This window comes from Papaver somniferum, chromosome 2 (genome assembly GCF_003573695.1).
Source record: "Papaver somniferum cultivar HN1 chromosome 2, ASM357369v1, whole genome shotgun sequence".
Taxonomy (NCBI): domain Eukaryota; kingdom Viridiplantae; phylum Streptophyta; class Magnoliopsida; order Ranunculales; family Papaveraceae; genus Papaver; species Papaver somniferum.
Window position 1 is genome coordinate 192868184 of NC_039359.1, and position 13191 is coordinate 192881374.

Genomic DNA, 13191 nt, shown 5'->3' on the forward strand with positions numbered 1-13191 from the left:
CATGATACATACATCAATTTGTTTTAATCTTTTTTTACTGAAAAAAATGGAGAGAAAAAAAATATATAAAAATCAGCTAGGAAAATATATAATCATATAATTAAATGATAAAATATAATTATATGCATTTTTTGTAATTTTTTTTTAAGAAAATAGATAATCAAATTAACACAAGCTCAACGTGAACACAACGTGTAGAATCTATCTTATGGGTTTGGGAGTAAAATTATTATTTGGTTATTGTTATTTATTATAAATAGTTTGAATTTTAATCCTTAAAATTAGAATAAGATAAAAAACAAGTCTCTCGAAATATCACCTATCTTGGAGAGACTTCTTTTAAGCATTTTATGGAATGTTTTAATAGAAAAGTCTCTGGAAATCCCTGAAAACCTCAAATCATTGATTTTAAAATCTAAATCGAATAATAGAGAATTATAAAGACTTTTAGAAACTCTCTATCTGATAACAAAAACTTTCAGAGAATTTTAGAAACTCTCTATCGACTAACAAGACATTTGGAATGTCTCTATAATTCCTTATAAATCCCAGTTCACTAACCCCCTGTAAATCTTTCCTCCTATAAATACCACATTCCTCTACCATTTTAATTCACACCTTCTTCCTATTTTCTTAGATTTTCCAATGGCTCAAAACATGTCTATGGCTCAATTCATAGAAGACCAACATGCGGCCGAAAATGAAAGAGTTGCACTTCGAGCTAGTGTGAAAAATGAAATAAGAAGAGCATAGCAGCGCAATTTTAGCACGTTAGAAGATGAATGCATCTGCAGGAATTATGTTTTCTTCACTAATCAGTCAATCGTTGATGGCGCATTACGGCTTATTCCGTTTTGGGGACGCGTTTTAATGAAATGTGAAGAAGAAACAACGAACCTCAACAATCGCAATTCATTGGTGTTGAGTGCTCGGTTCTCCATAATTTCCAAGAATGTTAACAAGTATATTGGTATGATAAGGGAAGAGGCTCAAAACATGAGAAGTGGTGAAACCCTGCTGGATATTGATCAAAGATGTCGTGAAAAGTGGCTCTGTGACAAAGGAGAGAAGTTCTGATATGCAAGTTGTTATGAAATCTTAAAAGTGTTGCCCCAATTTAATCTATCTTATCAATTCTAAGTTCTCGATTTTAACTTATATAGAAAACTTTAAATTAAGATTATTATTTATCAAACAAAAGTGCAATTACATTAACGATTTAAACAAACCACGATTCATATTAACGATTAACAATCTATCAAACTAAAGATTACCACCAAATACATAATCCCCTAAGCCTGTTTGATCTTGTGAAAACTCATTATTTGGACTTTGATATGGTGGTTGAGTAGCATCAGGTGATTCATAACCTTGAAATGGTACCAGAGCCATTGGAGGTGCTTGAAATCAGTGAAATGTTGAACTTTTTGGGGTATAAATTACGGATTGCCTAAACGCATCCAAATTGACGTGTTCACCACCAGGAATAAGTACAAGACCTTGGGGCATGAAACCAATAGGAGACTGTAAATCCGTCTCCAAGTTTGTTGTTATTGGTTGTACCCGAGTCTCTTCCACCATAGTCTCTTCCATCATAATTGGAGTGCGATGACGACCTCCACGACTTCCACTTGCACGACTTCTTGTATTGCTCTCACCGGGTATTTGAGAACTTGACCCTAACGGAATCTCAGGCAATCCATAACTCATGCTCTCCCTAAAAGCCTGCATCTGACTCAAGTGAAAATTGTGGAATTGATTGGTAAGAAACGCAAAATTGTTCAACTTGTTTCGATACTCTTCTTTTGTTGCCACCACACCATCGTATGGATAACTCAGCTGCATACATTCACTATTAAGTGGAACTGTAACAATATCTCCACTTGGTGATAAAGTATGGACTTCCCAAGATAATTGAGGCATATGTGACGACCCCGTTTTACTGCTAGGGTACGCACATGCTTCACCCGTCGGTGGTGGGGATTGTGGTGGAAGATCTGTAAGTGGCAAATTGCCAATTGCTGGAAAGCCAACACTACCTAAGTTTTGTGGATGAACAACAATGTTTAGCTTGCATACCTTTTGGAACCAACTGTAGTAATCATAGTCATTTTCTGAATCTTGGATCAAATCATCAGCTTCTTCCCAAGGTTGTCCATTATTTATCAACTTTATCCAATCATCATGTGAAATAATTGAAGTTGGAAATGGGTTGATTGCTTTTACCTTTTGTTAGAGCACTGCTCGGTCGAACTCGCATTTGTTGCTATCTCAAGCATGTTTGTCAAGTTTAGTTGTCAAAACTATATGTCTTGATTTCTAAACTACTTATAGCTAAGTCTCGGTTTAGGACAGATTAGTATAGTTGAGCTCCAGACTCCATGGCGATCATATTACGAAGACGAAGAACTACTCGAGGAACCAGTGGAACTTCATCCGGCTAAAAGGTATGTGGAGACTTGAACTTATCTATAACTCAAAAGTCTATCTCGCTATCTCCTACTCTTGAGACAAAGTCGTATAAGTATGATAGTTTTCATACATACACATTTGTTATTTAGCCGAGTTTACTCGCCTATCCTTTTCTCGAAATACGTGTTGGTAAGCTTTTACTTTAACCACTTTTCATCTTTATCCATGACGAAAGTCATAATGAAGTTTCAATCTTGAAAATAGCTTCGATGACGATAGTCGTGAATAATGATTGTTATAATATTATAGAAGAATGTTTCAATGATTGAAATGTAGAGTTGAGATTATGTAACCAACTATGGATATAAGCATATATAGTGTGTTCGCACATTAGTGTATAAATCCATGTGCCAGAATTCAAATATGTGCACTTGTGCATGCGACATTGGTAAAGGAGATAGGTTGGGTACGCGTACTGGCGGAAGTTTTCTAACCAAAAATTTCTGCTGGAGTTTGTAGTTTACAAACTGGAAAACCAGTCACCTTAGGTACGCGTACCCGTATGGGTACTCACGAAAGTTTTCAAGCCGAAATTTTTTGTCGAGTTTCCAAACTCAAATCTGGTAGCTAAGGTACACGTACCTGTACGTACCCAAGCTAGTTATTTCTCAAATCGGAAGTTCATGAACTTAAAACAATGAATCAATAAGGAATTCAATCTTTGCAAACCGTGGCTATATTGTTCATGAATTGATTCAAGTGAATCAAATAGATTTTGTTTCAATTGTGTCTATGAATAAAGACCTAAGCAATTGAACAACTCTATCAACTAGTTCTTATGACTCATTTGAAATATTTATGAGAAAGATGAATATGGTTGATATGAAAGTACTCATATGCTAACCTCGGTTAACTATTTATGAATCAACCAAGTGTACACGTTTAGGTACGGTTACTCAAACTTAAATGAAATACATTTCATTTGTGTATGACAAGCTAAGTTTCGATCTAACGGTTGAAAGATATTAGCTTGGAGAAATAAGGTTTTTCATCTAACGGTGAATATTTAATGCTTTGTTACCAAGGTAACTTAGATTGCAAACCCTGATTTGAAAACTATATAAATGATACATCTAGAAACTGAAAAAACTAATCCCCATCATGTTTGATATTAGTAAGTTTGCTGGAGTCGATTCTCCTTTAACCTTAGGTTTCTTCCCGACACCTTGTAGGTTAACGACTGAAAGACTTCATTGGGATTGTGAAGCCAGACGAAACTAATTCTCTTGTAGTTGAGCGATCTGATCTTGCCATTTTCTATCGTACAAGTTCAATTTAATAATTGACTTGAGATTATATCTCTGATAGGGCAAAATAAAAAGAAATCACAAACATCTTCGATTCATCGTTTGTGATTCGGAGACATCTTGTTTCGCTACCATACGATTAAGATGGTTGTGAGGTGATTGGTAATACTAGGCTGTTCTTCGGGAATATAAGTCTGGATTATCAATTAGTTCATGTTCACCTTGATTTATCAAAAGACGGAACAAAAACTCTTAGGTCTATCTGTGGGAGACAGATTTACATATCATAGACTTTTCTCTGTGATACAAATTTGTTTATTAAAGTCTTCGACTTTGGGTCGTAGAAACTCTTGGTTGTGGGTGAGATCGGCTAAGGGAATCAAGTGCATAGTATTCTGCTGCGATCAGAGACGTAAGGAGCGCAACTGTACCTTGAATCAGTGTGAGATTGATTAGGGTTCAACTACAGTCCAGACCGAAGTTAGTTTGTAGTAGGCTAGTGTCTTTAGCGGATTAATATAGTGTGGTGTTATATCTGGACTAGGTCCCGGGGTTTTTCTGCATTTGCGGTTTTCTCGTTAACAAAATTTCTGGTATCTGTGTTATTTCTATTCCGTATTATATTTTGTTATATAATTGAAATATCACAGGTTGTGCGTTAAGATAAATCAATTAGAATATCCAACCTTTGGTTGTTGATTTAAATTGATTGACACTTGGATATTAATCTTTGGTACCATCCAAGTTATTATCCTTGTATTTGATAAAGACTCGCAGATTTCTATTTGCTTGAGTAAAGATCAAATCAAGTGAGAGAGATATTAACTCCTCGATATACTTTTCTATATATTGAGTCTGACTGTCTAGTTGATTCTCTAAAAAGTATATTGGAGTTAGTCCATACAGATTTTTAATCGACATATTGGGTGTGGTTGTTATACCCCCGCTTTTTCACCTTTCTTCCTTGTATCTGAAACAGATGTCTTTCTCCATAGTACCAAATACCCTGACCATTAACTGGACTGTAAAACACAAGGCTTAAGGCTTAACTGAAGCATGGCTTGTGCCACTGGTTCATGGAACTCATCAATTACTCTGTACCGCACTGGCGTTATGTTGATACTAGTTATGCACACTTGTTGCATCCTTTTCATAGCAGCAACATTTTGACCATCATTAATCTGGCCAATCCAATTATCAGCTTTGTGCTTGTACACGACTGGAAAAATTAATCGTTTATCGTGAAGATCAAGTTCGCCGACCGTAAAGTAAGCATACCACCAATACTGAAAAATAACATTGACGAAAAGTGATGTGTTAGTACATTCACCACAAGTTTGACAACTCGATAATAAATCTAATAAATAGTTCTTACCTCCAATAGGATCCAAAATCCATTTAAGCTATCTGTCTTCTTAGTTGAGCAATCACCGAGACATATGTATAGCGCAGCTAAAATTGCAGAACCCCAATCATAATTTGGCGCTTTATTTAAATCTTCTAAAGATTCCAGAAAACCAACTAATGATACTGAGCTAGCATTGGGGAAAAAAACTTGGCCTAACATCCATAATACAAAATACGTTCAAGCACGGGATAATCTTCAGCTCTGTTTATCCCCTTGGCATGGTGACGGATCAAAAAAGCCTTCAACCCAGACACTCTTAATACATATGAGTGTAAGTCTCTGGATTATGGCTTTCCTCCAGTATCATTTGAATACAAGGGGAGTAATTGTTTCCATCTTTTTTCTAATATCCACTTTAATTGATTAAATTGTACTATTTCACCCTGACTTTTTCATTCCACTCAACATATACAAATCTAACGGTTTGAAACCTAAAAACAACATGGTCATAAAATTAAAGTTTTTATGTGGAACTAAAATTTGTATCAAACTAAAAAATTGAAATTTGTTTATGAACTAAAAATTAAACTATTGATTGGAAAAAATAGAACTTACCACACTCGAAATCCTAGAAAAAGAACGTATTTGCAGTGTTCCACCAACGTTCACAAATAACTAGCACAATTTAAGTCTTATGGTTTTTTCCTTTCAAGAAATATAAACGCTGCCAATGATATCTTCTCAAGGATTCTTGAACAACTTCGGGGAGTAACCCAAACACTTCAGTTAGCTCAGACCACCCACCTCTTAATTTAGGTAACAAAACTCGTTCGGGATGGTTACATAAATGCGCAGATGTTACACCATATCCATCTAGTTGTCTAACATTAGCGAACTCGTGCTCTTTGTCAATGTTAGTGATCAAAACTATAAGTCTTGATTTCTAGTTAGAGCACTGCTCGGTCGAACTCGCATGCGTTGCTATATCAAGCATGCTTGTCAATGTTAGTGATCAAAACTATAAGTCTTGATTTCTAGCCTATTTATAGATGTCTCGGACTAGGACATAGATAATGTAGTTGAGCTTAGATTTCACAGAGTTCGTCATTTGAAGACGAAGAACTACTAAGGGGAGCTTGTGGAACGTCTTCGACAAAAGGTATGTGGAGACTTGAACTCATCTATAACTTGGAAAATCTATTTCTATTATCTCCTATATTGAGACATAAGTCGTGTTAAGATATAGTTTTCTCTATACACATTTGAGATTTCGAGCTGAGTATGTCTCGCTTATCTATTTCTCGAAATATGTGTTGGTAAGATTTCGCTTCGACCAAGTTCATCTTATATCATGAGAAAATTGCCGAGTAAAATCTTACATGGTTTGTGTGATACAATTATTTGATATAAGCTTGGATTGTTTCGATAATGATTATTTCAATATCTTGAAAATTGCTTTGATGCTAATAATGTGTGAAAACGGTTATTGTCATTATAGAAGAATGTTTCAATGATTGAAATAAAGAGTTGAGAATGTAACGATGTTTGGATATAAGCATATATAGTGTTTTCGCACATTAGTGTATAAATTCGTAAACCGGGAGCCAAGTGTATGCATATGTGTGTATACGAAATTGGTGAAGGAGACAGGTTAAGTATGCGTACCCGTACGCATACTGGCGGAAGTTTTCGACCCAAAAATTTCTGCTGAGTTTGGTTTTGACAGACTCTTAACTAGTCACCGATGAGTTTGGAAACTAAATAAACTCAATTCCGGTTTCTTAAGTACGCATACTCGTATGCATACTTAAGCTGGTTACTTTGTCAAATCGGTCAGTTCATGGAACTAGACATTTAAATCATAAGGAATGTAATCTTTGCAAACCGTGGTTATAATGTTCATGATTGATTCAAGTGAATCAAACCGATTTGGTTTCAATTGTGTTTCCTATAGCAATTGAAAATCTCTTTAACTAGTTTCATTTGAGTCATTTGAACTAGTTATGATTGAAATGAATAAGGTTGATATGAGAGTAATCATATGGCTAACCTCGGTTAACTATTTGTGAACCAACATGGTGTACACGTTTAGGTACGGTTACATAAACCTAAACGAGGGTACATTTCATTTGTGTGTAACAAGCTAAGTTTGATCTAACGGTTGAAAGATATTATCTAGGTTGAATCAGGTTTTTCATCTAACAGTGAATATTGAATGCTTTGTTACCAAGGTAACTTGGATTGCAGACCATTATTTGAAAACTATATAAAGGAGAACTCTTGCAACTGGGAAACCTAATCCCTACACCTCTTGTGTGTTACTAGTTGCATAACTAGAGTCGATTCTCCTTTAACCTTAGTTTTCTTCTCGAGACCCTGTAGGTTAACGACCTGAAGACTTCATTGGGATTGTGAAGCCAGACCCAACTATTATCTTTGTAGTTAAGTGATCTGATCTTGTTGTTTCTATCGTGTTGGGTACAATTGAAATAATTGGCTCGAGAGTTTATATTCGTCTCATCATTTGTGATTCCACAATAACTTGTTTCGCTAGTCAATTAAGTTTATTATGAGGTGATTGATAATTCTAGGTTGTTCTTCGGGAATATAAGTACGGGTTATCAATTGGTTCATGTTCACCTTGATTTATCAAAAGACGGAACAAAAACTCTTGAGTATTTCTGTGGAGACAGATTTATTCAATCCCATAGACTTTTCTGTGTGAAACAGATTTGTCTATCAAGTCTTCGACTTTGGGTCGTAGCAACTTTTGGTTGTGGGTGAGATCAACTAAGGGAATCAAGTGCGTAGTATCCTGCTGGGATCAGAGACGTAAGGAGCGCAACTGTACCTTGAATTAGCGTGAGATTGATTAGGGTTCAACTACAGTCCAGTCCGAAGTTAATTGGTAGTAGGCTAGTGTCTGTAGCGGCTTAATACAGTGTGGTGTTCAATTTGGACTAGGTACCGGGGTTTTTCTTCATTTGCAGTTTCCTCGTTAACAAAATTTTGGTGTCTGTGTTATTTCTTTTTCGCATTATATTTTGTTATATAATTGAAATATCACAAGTTGTGCGTTAAGATCAATCAATTAGAATATCCAACCTTGGACTGTTGATTTATATTGATTGACACTTGAACATTGGCCTTTGGTATCGTCCAAGTTACTTCTCTTATTCAATCGGGCTCGCATATTTATATTTTCAGATTGCGGATTTCATTAAGAGTTAAAGATATTAAACTCTTTGATATACTTTATTCTAGATTGAGTCTGACTGTTTAGTTGATTCTCCAGAAAATGTATTGGAGTAAGTCTTCTCATATTGCCAAAAGAATTGTTGGGTGTGGTTGTTAGACCACCGCATTTTTAAATTGTATTCGGTTGCACATGTCCATAGGATCGGTTCCCCCAAAACTACAAACTTGTTGCACATGTTCATAGGATCGGTTCCCCCATATACTAAAAACGTGTTGTACCTCTTACAAGGATTGATTCCCTCTTGTAAATTTGTTGCACCTCTTACTAGGATTCGTTCCCCAATGACTAGATAAAAGTTTTTATTTACAAGGCATCGATCATACCATCTTGAGTGATTACTTAAGATCGGTTTCACTAATAAAAGTCATACCAATACATAAGTCGGGCCTTGTGAATAGTTTTACCAAGATACATAAACAAGTTTATGAGCGGTTATACTAAACACACATATTGGTAATTCAAAATAGATTTGCAATGAATAACAATACCAATAAGCCTAGCGATTTCCCTTTCAATTCACAAAACAAGTTTATGAACTTACTTCCTTTAAACAAATGTAAAACATTGTTTCGTATGATGAAATCTTCACTCATACCCATACATAATCACAATCGCATTCATATGCTCATGTAGATGTCTTATATACAAAGTTTAATGGTTAAGCAATAAACCTCGTATTGTATTCCTTAATACTATGTCTAACTAGAGTATCATACACAGCTTCGCAGTTATGTTTACAATATGCATGACTTGAAAGATACGTTAGGGAATGAAACAGTTGAAGTCAAATATTACTAACCTCGAGAGGAAGGATGATGTTGTCATCGTAGCTCCATAATTCTTCACATTCTTCAAGTCTTCATGTAATACTTGTAAGTCTCATATCCTAACACTTTCAATCTAACTTATACGAAGTTGACTATAGTATATAATCAAGTGACTCTTTAAATGAGTTTTGATTCACTAAAATGTGACAACCAAACTTGACATACCAACGCTTGGTGGGTTCAACCGAGATATGCTCTAACAATCTCCCCCTTCGTCAGTTTTAGTGACAAAACTCTTACATCATATGGATAAACAAATTACAAAAATTCATTATACATATACGCTTGATTCCAAGTTCAACAGCACAAACTGCATTAAATTCAATCCTTAAATGCCGCTGCTGACATTATAATAACAAAGCTAATACTCCCCCTAAAGGTAAGATAGGTAGATTTTCAATCCACACATCTTTGTTATTTTCATGTAGTTTTTCTCATAATTACATATCATATGGTATGTGACTCCCCCTTAGTCTATGCTTTCACTCTTTTCGTTAGAAGTTTTAGCACAAATGTCCTTTCCTATAATGACACCAACTCACAACAAGTCAATACACTTGTTTACTCAACATATTTCTCCCCCTTTTTGCCACAAAATGACAAAGAAACGAAAAAATAAAGGACAAACCGAAAGGATCTTACAAATCTCACAGGGAGAATTTTCAAACCTATAAAAGTTGAGCACGAGGGTTTTACATACCATTTTAGATAACCAATATCCAAACCGAAAGTACAAGTAATTTGGTTTTAACATGTTATCTAGGAAATAATTTCCCGAAGAAATTTTCCCTAATAGTTTAGCATATCAAAAATCGACTAAGCACCTTAGTTCTTTTGCTAAACCGATTGTACAAATACAATCGCTTGTTCGATAAGACCAAAATAAAGATCAGAATTAATTTTAATTTTCTCATCAGGCTCTAATTATTCTCAAAAATAACTTATATCTTTCACTTTTAAACAAGACAAATATTAGGTTAGTTAACTAGCAATTCTTGTTAAGGCATTTGGTTAGACTTGAATAACTGAAACCTTCACATTTGATAAGTCTAACTAAGATCCGAAAAACTTAGCTTCTCTTATCCGGAAATCACTTGGACTAAACAAATGATCTCGAAACACTTTTGTTAAGCCATAAACAATCCATACAAACCAAATAAATCAACTTGCATAATCATTTATCTTAACCGGAAGCAATTGAAACAAACGTAGACATTATAGCACTGTAGTTGCATCAAAATTTTGTAATCCTAAACAATTGATACCAAACAATAACGAAAGATAACAATAGTTTTTCTTAACCGGAAACAATTGAATCACAATCAAACATCCATACACAAATAATGGAATCAACATCAATTGTACCGAAACTTTGTTAGGCAAAAGCAATAAGGATATGAAATAAAATCATGCTTTTCTTAAACAGGAAAACAGTTAACTAACAAGATTGTTACCTCAAATTCTGCATCCTCTTCTCCATTTAAGATATGTCATTAAGAGCAAGTTCACTTAGAACCCCCCCCCCCCCCCCATTAAATTTATCATCCTCACGCCAAAACAAAAGAACAACAACAAAGAGCAACCTTTACCAGAGAAAGGTTGAAAACCGGTTTTAACTATGCGATGAAAAAGTTGAAACCTCGAAACACATATGCTTTTATGCTAAACCAAAAAATTCAACATATTGTGACTTTTTCACATATTGTTTGTACAGGAACCCCTCATGATCCTTTGATAAATCCTACCAACATGGGTTAGAACTTAATCCCGCTAAATCAAAAAGTCACCCAAACCATAAGGGTTCACACATTATGAGATCGAATATCAAGGTAATAAAACCGAAATCAAACATCCCATAAACATAGATAGCAATAAAATAAAGCATTCAAGCACATGTTATATAACCGAAAACTATCACAAGAAATATTATAAAATAATAATTTTATTCATATTCATAATAATAAGATAGTTTTATTCATAATATACGTTACAATTATTTAAAGAAATAAAAAACTGAAGTCTATTTTTCTGGATTTACTCCTTCATATCAGCAGATTTATTCTTTAGAGATTTTCTCAAAGTTTACTGAAGATTCTTCGCAAGACAGGTTCTTCAGATTTTTCTTTTCTTTCGGAAGATTGAGCCTTTTTTTCACGAGATTCACCTCAACAATCAACTTCAACATAGTTGATTCGAGCCACTTTTCATTCTTAACAGAAGCTTCCAAGTTTCCTTGAGCAATATCAAAATCCCTCATTAAATAAAACATGAGATCACGAGATATGTGATTTTTTTGCGTTCCCTTGATAAATAGCACTTAATCTCAGTGGGAGGACATGTTTCAAGTTTTTATAATAGTGAACCAATACCAAAAGTATTTTTATCCATCTTGAACTGAAGCATAACCTGAGAAAAGAATCGATTCTTATAATGGTTTTATATATATCAAATAGAACTTGGCTACCAAGTTTTACTCATACCAAAAACAAGGTAATTTTATTTGATAAACATGTACTATTAAAACGAAAACAAAGTTGTTCTCTAATCTAGTACGATTTCGAAAATATCTTGCCCAAATTTGTCATGATCTTTCCTGAAACAAAAGTGTGTTTCTAAAGACTTATAAAACAACCCAAACTTAGAAAGAATACTTTAAACGTTCATGAATCCAATAGATTGAGTATAGTACTATACTTCCTTTATGTTCATTTGCTCCTTTTTAAGAACTTCCCATTTATTTATATTGAGCACACATAGGGAAATTCTGATCATCAACATTAGTTGTTGATGTGAGCTTGAGCAAGCTCAGTTTTTATGGAACATAATCTATCATGATACTTTCGAGTATCTTCCCTTTCGGGATTATTCCAAGAATAAACCTTTATTGAGTCATGTATGAAACTATCTGATTTAACAGAGGGATATGTTTGATGAACATAATCATAAGTGTGACATAACTTCTTTTGAGTCGAAAAATGATCCGAACTGTTATATCGACCCCTAAATTTCTTGGAATATGATATCATCATTTGATGTGATTGTTTTCTGGGTTCTGCTTTAGACAGTTGATCAATAGCAAAACAGCATGATTTGAAATCATTTGTTTTAGTGCAGTTGTGTTGTTCCTTTACTATGTCTAGGAGATAATCATTGTCATAATGTATGGCAGATTGCCTTGACCGGATACTAGTCAAAGAATTACCCCCTGAAACACATCTATTCTGATTCTTATAAGTGGTTAGACTATTAGAATCACGATGATGTATATTGGTTAAGAGATTCTGGATATCAGAATCACATATCCTTGTATTAACTAATATACCTTTACTGACTTGATCAAAGTCATGTTCTTCAGATTTGGCTTCTTCATGAAGTTTAGTTTTGATCAGAGATTCTCTGACAAACTTCTCTACATAAAGATAATATAGATTATCTTCTAGATTATATTTTTCAGCAAGCTTCATGAAAAAATTAATCTCATTGCTCCCATACGAATCTAACTTGTTTGTCACAAGTATTGGGTTTCTTATTAACACCTCATTGTTAATATTTCCTGAGTTGTGTTCAACTAGTGAACAGACAGAACTGAGTTGTTCATCAGGTTTTAAAACCAATTTGTCTTTCTGAAGTATATTATCTTCTTGCTCTATGTTAACTGAATCGGACATGGATTCAATTTCTTATAGGTTGGATCGCACCAAACACATATTGTTAGATCTTTTAGTGTTTGCCTGCTCTGATACCAATTGAAAAGACGAGGGTACCCAAATATACCTCAATCTAATACTTTTCCACCTATAAATCCTTTTATGAAAGTGATTGTCTATGGACTTAGTCGAGACAATACAACTAAGCGGTTCACACTTCGTGTGATCGTCTATGGATACAAGATCGAGACGATACAACAATGAAGTATGTTTACTTGATAATAGGTTATCAAGTAAAATAGGAATTAACGTTTGTACGATTTACTTTAAATTATAATAAACATAATTATAATTGCGGAAAATAAAAGTAAATGACACAACAAGATTTTGT